This window comes from Dermacentor silvarum, chromosome 1, assembly GCF_013339745.2.
Source record: "Dermacentor silvarum isolate Dsil-2018 chromosome 1, BIME_Dsil_1.4, whole genome shotgun sequence".
Classification (NCBI taxonomy): Eukaryota; Metazoa; Arthropoda; class Arachnida; order Ixodida; family Ixodidae; genus Dermacentor; species Dermacentor silvarum.
In genome coordinates, this window is record NC_051154.1 from 219,103,798 (window position 1) to 219,110,962 (window position 7,165).

The window sequence follows — 7,165 nt, forward strand, 5'->3', positions numbered from 1 at the left end:
ACTATTCGTATTTATAGTGGCGTTATTTTTTAATTTTTTTTTGCTTTTTTTTTCTCTATTTCTTTTTTTTATTGTGAGGTTTTACGTGCCAAAACCACGATCTGATTATGAGGCACGCCGTAGCGGGGGACTCCGCAATAATTTGGACCACCGGGTGTTCTTTAACGAGTGCGCCTTGTTGTGTCTGGCGGTCCTTCGGGACAAAAGAGGCCTCATAGACAAGCGTGATACTATCTCAAGTGCTCTTCACGCTTGTCATTCTCGCGGCCGGGGAGCGAAACCGTCACCTGGGACTGATGGATGAGCAATTATTCTCCAGGCTGCAATGAGTCATCGGCCTCATGCGTCGCTAAACGGCAACGTCGCCCCTTGGTGCGGTTCCATGAATTACCAGCGCCGCCCGAACTACGACGAGGCCCGGCGCCGACTGTGACGCGCCAACCTGGAGCCCCCTTTCGAGATAACAGCCGCCGCTCTCCCTGGAAATGGTGGCATCCGCGAACTGACCGCTACGGAGAGGCGACTCTTGCAAGGGGCCAGCGTCTAGCATTCCCGAATGACGCTCCCAAGGTGTCAACCGCTGCCTGCGTTCGGGGGCGACCAGGCAAGATTGGAGGCGGAGCCCGGTGGGACGGGGGCGACGCTCATGGGCGGGATTTGGCGAACTGGTCGGAGGTGGTCATTGGCTAAGAAGAAATAAAGTGCATTCCCTCGTCGTATGAAATAGGGAAACGGAAGGGATAAAAAGGAGAGCTGGGGTGCTATGCAGGATGCGCCGAGTTTCTCGTTCGCACGAGTTTTACCCGAGTTTGCTCGATGGCAGTCAGTGAACGGAGATAGCAAGGAACGTGCAATAACAGCAGGCAAAAAGAAATGTCGAGATAAAGCCGCGTATGACAACATGAGCGCACCCTGCGCAGCACAGTGCTTCCGCGCTTCAAGCACAGAGGACTGCGCAACAAAACGCGCCAGCGCCGCGTAATGTTATCAACGTATTATCGTAATTTAGCAGTACCGTGACTGTCCCGCTGTCTATCTGCACACTTGCCGTGAGCCGCTTGCCACGCCTTTCTCGGGCGCGTCAAGGGCGTGTCTCATCTTTCAGGTATTATCTTTATATACTCCGTCGAATGTGAACAGGGCACATGCGGTGCATTCTTGCACCTACACTTTCCCTCTATCGAATACATTGAAATACAACAAATAAGATAACGAACATTTTATTTCTTAATGTATCGGTTTTTCATTTTGAATGCCATAAATTTGTGATGACGAACGGACATCGAGTGAATTAATAAATTTTGCTCTTTTTTTGCCGCGAGTGGCGCAGTGAGGCGAAAGCTTACAAGCGGACGCATTCTAGAGGGTCGCACGCACGGGGGAGTTCATACGGTGAGCAGTCACCAGAGGCGCTGTACTGCTATTCTCGATAAAATCGATGCGATAACGACGAATAATGTAAGTCATGACAATGATCTGTCCATTCCCTGTCTATTGGGGGAATGGCAACGCAGCGCTGCGGCATAGCTGTTCACTGCAGGTGCTTTCACTGAGGCGGCTACTAAGGCCGCCGCTTTACCAACTGAAACCACACTCCAGCCAAAGAGACGGGGGCAACGGCTCTCGCTGCAAAATTGTTGTGCGGTATTGTAGGGTCCGTAGTGACGCAGCACAGTGAAAATGCACCAGTTTATCTGCGTGGGCGAAGTCTCCGCGATACATTGCGAAGAAGAGCGTGCTACCCAGTGACACAATTCATCGCTTGTCACCGCTTGCCCAGTGAAGGTGCCGCCGTGCGCATGTACGCAGAATTTGATTGTGTTGTTCACTCCAATGTGCTTGCTGATTGCCTCTGCTGCTGAGCTAACAGCGATCGCAGATGGATATGGTAACGACAGCGCAGCAATCGCATTTTGGCGGGTGAGGGCTCTTCGGTGCAGTTAGAAATTAGACTTCGAACGCAGGAAGGTGTTGGAATTGTTTAGTGGGCCGTGCTTGTGATGAAGAAATGCCGTCGCACTGGGTGTGTTTGCGCTGACCGCTGACCGTGTTTCCGACACTGCGTCTCCGATACATCACTGATGACAGAGCAGCCAACTCAAATGACAGCTGCGATACGTTGTCGTTGGAAAATAATACGCACTGCTCAGGATCGTCGTCCACCGCGGCGCATCGACGCCTTGCAAGCAGCTACAGTGACCTGCCGATAATAATTTGCTTTGCGCTACGTCGCCACAATGCAGGCAATGAACCGCGGGCTGTGGGGCCATCACAGCCCAAGAAGATATATGCATAAGCCAGCGAAAGTCGAGGCTTTTTTTTTTATAGTGGTGCTCAGTACATCACCGATGACAGTGCATTGTGCGTGTTTTATTTCGCCGGTCAAGACTGTTAATGCCTCTCAGTTCCGCACCACGTCGCTGTTTCTGAAAAATAAGTTGGGCGTGGCCCAACCGTGGTGGGCGCGCACAAGAGTTACATGCCTCGCCTGGGGCGTACGTGACCTATGGTTTTGATTGACAGGCGAACTCGTGCCAAACTCGTACATCGCGAAACCCCCCTCGAGTTGAACTCGTGAACATGACGGCGGCAGCAGCAGCCTGTGTCATCGCATCCAGCGGCAGTAAGCGTCAATATGACCGTCTGGACCCGTTCACCTACATGACCGATGCAGAGTTTAGCGTCATTTTTGTCTTTCCAAAACGTGAGTGCGCTGGCTGTGTGACGAGTTAAGCGAAGGCCGTCGTCTGCGGAGACAGCGTGGCGGACAATTATGCTTTCCGAGCACAAAGTGGTGTGACTAGGCTGTGGAGGAAAAGTTCGTGCGATCGCTTCGGCTCTCTCCTGTTTCAAGCGCTGCTCGTCCACTGCGCCCCAGCCTCAGGCCAGGTCCGACGTCGTCATCGGAGTACTGGGGCACCTGCGAGCACCTGGGGTTCAACCCGGACCAACCAATCTGCGCAGGCGAAGTGATAACATTATATTGGAAGGCTTAGAATGGACGCCGGGCTGCCTTCCGGTGCAACAGCTGCCGAAATCAGTTTTCGCAGTTACACAGTACCGCTGCACTGCACGGGCAGAGAGGCGAAGGAAGCTACTTCGCCAACACAGACCGCCTCGGCCGTCCGAACGACCACCTCTCCAGGCGACAAGTGATTTGGCTCACGTACTGCGTGATCCAAGGTGTAGACATATGACTGTTGAAGGAGATGACTGGCGACTTTTTTCCTCTATCGGAGCACGCCATCGCCGACTGAAGGAACCACCCCCGTAAGTTCGCGAGAGACGAGCTGCTGGCGCGACCTCCACTCGGTGGCCCCGGGTAGATAGCGCAAATTGACGAGTGCATTCTTCTCGGCGAGCAAAAGTACAATCGAGGCCGCCTAATGTCGGGCGACAACTTTCTGCCGAGGCGCCAAAATTACGGCGGTGTTAAAGATGGTGGCCCATGGGTCTTCGGCATGTTCTGCGCGACCAGAGGGGTGCTGCGACATTAAAGCTCGACCGACAAAAGGCGGCGACGCGAGGCGCCATTATTGCAGCCAATGTTCAACCGGGGACCATTATTCATAGTGACGAATTGGTCGCATGCAAATATATCCCAAATTTAGTGGATGCTAACGGGGCTATGCCTCAATGTGCATTAGGATATAGTCAACCACAGCGTGAACTTTGTGGACCCCATCACAGGCGTTCACAAGCAAAAAAAAAAAAAAAGTAAGTTATTGTCAAAAAGTGAAGCGCCACCTCGTCAGCGATGGGTACAGGGTAACTGCACCGATGCTGGAGTCCCACCTGGGATGGATGTGGTGGCACTCAACGGCCACATGCGCTGGAAAGACCCTCTCTTGCGCTTGTTAGAAACCACGGATCGCTCGGGCTACCCAGTATAAAGAGTCTTTCCTGCGGTTGTTAGAAGCCATCGCTCGATGCTTGCCAGTATGAAGGTGCATCGCAAAATAAAAGAAAATAAAGCGTAGTTTTCTGATCCTTCCCTACTGAAAAAACCTCGTATTCCCTATAACTCCTATATCCAATAGCATCATATCACATATAGGAAGAACGGGTTTTTGTATGGGATCATATACAGGGTGTTTCAGCGAACACTTTCAAAGTTTATTTAAGGTTGCCTGTGGCAGATAGCTCGATTCTAGTTAATGAGCTGGTCTACTCGAAGAGGTGGACGTTACTTGCACAAAAAAAAAAATGTCACAGTTTCGCCCTAAGGGCGAAGCAATGAATGCGATAGCAACACAGCAATGTCATACGAAGTAAGGTGAGCGGCTTTGGTAGCAATATGAATTGTAGTAAACATGAGCTGATTAAGTAAGCAGGTGTGCTGCGGCGTAAGTAGACCGACATGAAGAGAGACTCGATGACCACGAGAAGGCGCGTGTGAAACGGTGGTGTTGATGAGAAGCGCTTCCCGTTGGCAGCGCGCGTGCGAAGGGACACACCTGTAGCGCTGCACTGCCGATCCGGGCAGAATTACATGTGTAGCGTGCGTTGTAAATTGTGGCCCGACTATTACTAACTGAATGAACAAGCGTGGTGTGAGCGCGCACGAACAAACATGAATAGATCACACTGAATGACTGCAGTCAACGACTGTCAAAACGCTGGCAGCAAGCGCATATACGCCGCAGCGGGCGAAGGTACGTGGTCTATCGCTTCAACAGAAATTGAGCGGCGAATGCACAGTGCATAAAGGTCAGAGCCGTGTGGAGATAAGAGACGGTGCGGCGAGCGACGAGCGCGGTTGTTGGCAGAGTAGAAGTGCGCCCCCCCTCCCCCACCCCCCCCGGTCCCTCCGGCGCTGGCTTCCCGCTTCCTTGCTTGCGCGTGGGAGAGATAAGAGACGGTGCGGTCGAGCGACGAGCGCGGTTGTTGGCACAGTAGAAGTGCCCCCCCCCCCCCCCCTCCCCGCTCCCTCCGGCGCTGGCTTCCCGCTTCGTTGCTTGCGCGTGGGAGATTGAGTGCGTTCGCTCTCCGTGATAGCGCGCGTCCCCGCACGCTTCCGCTCGGGCATACGGCGCGCGGTGAAGATTTTATCTATACGGAACCTCACGGCGACGGCGACGGCGACGCCGACGGCATAAATCCGATTGAAGTGTCCATATAATTGCTATCGCAATAAAATTGAAATGCATAGTCAACTAATCCACAGAAATTCACTAATTAAATTTTTAACTAATTACCTGAGGGCCCATATTAGAATTTACAACTTGTAGCCGTGGAGTTCGCAAAGCGGATCCTCTTGGATTTAATTTTCAGGATGACACCAGTTTCGAGATAATAATTCCCGAACTTTGGAGACAAATGCATTGGCCTTGCAGTTAATTTTGTGTTTCCATGCATAAAGCGACGTTTTGTTAAGAACCTAACTGGAACCCCAATGCATTTCTCCGCAAACTTCGGGAATTAATATCTCGAAACTGGTGTCATCCCGAGAATTCGTTCCAAGTGAATCCGCCTTGCGAACTCCACGGCTACAATTTGTACATTGCAATATGGGCAATCAGGTTCTTAGTTAAAAACGTAATTAGTGAATTGTGGTAATTATTTGATTATGCGTTTCAATTTCTTGTGCAAGTAATGTCCGCCTCTTCAAATAGACCAGCTCATGAACTAGAATTGTGCTATCTGCCACAGGCAACCTTTAAGGATTTTTGAAAGCGTTCGCTGAAACACCCTGTACGTTTTATATGGGATTATTGGATATGGGAGTTATGGGGCATATGGATTTTTCAATAGGGTTTTATGAGTGCTTTCTGGCATTCTTGAGTGCTTACACGGTAAGCGCGCGGCAAACCACTTGGGCGCTAGGCAACGCTCACTTCATCTCGCAGCTGGGGTGCCTCGATGCGCGCGCGCGCATGGAGGCACCCTACTCGCAGTTTTTCTTTAGCGCGAGCAACGAGGGATCGGTTAAAAGCCCAGTGTGAAAACCAGGCGCACACCAATCTGTGCTCGGAAATTGGAGCGCAATCACGTAGCGAGCCGCACCAATCCAATCCAGAGGAAAGAGAAAGAGCAACGAGCGATCTGTTAAAAGCCCAGTGAGAAAACCAAGCGCACACCAATCGGTGCTCGGAAATGCTAGCGCAAGTACGTAGCGAGCCGCGCCAATCGAATCCAGAGAAAAAAAGAGGAGGACGAGCGTCCCCTCGTGGTATAACGCGAAACGTATTAAACTACAAATTAGTCTAATACACATTCAGCGTACATCTTGTAAAATTTTAAATGCTTATAACCTACATTAATGTGACTAATATTATTGTACAATATGCATTTATTTTATAACCTGCTTGTGCCTGTAATGCACTCGGTGGAACGACAAACAAGTGAAAGAGGCACGACCATGCACCGACCGTATGATCGCGTGAGCCCCAGTTTGTCGACCGCCCATATGGCAACGCCCAAGGGTTGATAGCCACCGAAAGTGAATCTGGATAAGCCAATGAAACTGGAGGCGCGCCGACGGACAAACTTTGTCTTGTTACCATTTGTTCTTTCATCTTGGGGCGTCGCCAGAGCTCGTGAAGATGCCGAGTTTCGCCGAACTCGGCGCATCCTGCATAGCACCCCTGGAGTGTTGTGAGGTGTCGGACATGAAAACCAGATCATGTAAATTTGTATATTAAACCACTTTTACCATCTCTTCGACGTGGCTCTGGGCCTCTCCTTTCCCGGTAACTGGTACGGCACCATCCATGCACGCTTCGTGGCCGCTCGGGCCCTCGGACTTCCCAACAGCGTATATCTAAGTACGCGGGTGTTCTCGCATTTCGCCCCCATCGAAATGCGGCAGTCGTCGCCGGGATTTCACCCCGCGACCTCGTGCTTAGCAGCCCAACACCATAGCCACTAAAGCGCGAGACACACGGTGCGATTTTGCTTGCGATCCGTCGTGCGACACGTCGGAGTCCGGCTTGCCGCATACGACGATTCGCGACACATGGTACGAACGACGTGCGATGCGTAGCTCCGCCCACAACCGGCGGCCCTGCATGGAAGCTCGGAATACTGCGGAACTTCGCAAAGTGAAAACAAACGTCTTTGCAGAATTCTGTAGTTTCGCACGAACGATCACAATAAAAACGCGTCTGTGCGAGCAGTGTAGACGTGTTTCCGCAAGGCCGCGTCCGCCGTGTGGGCTCCGTCG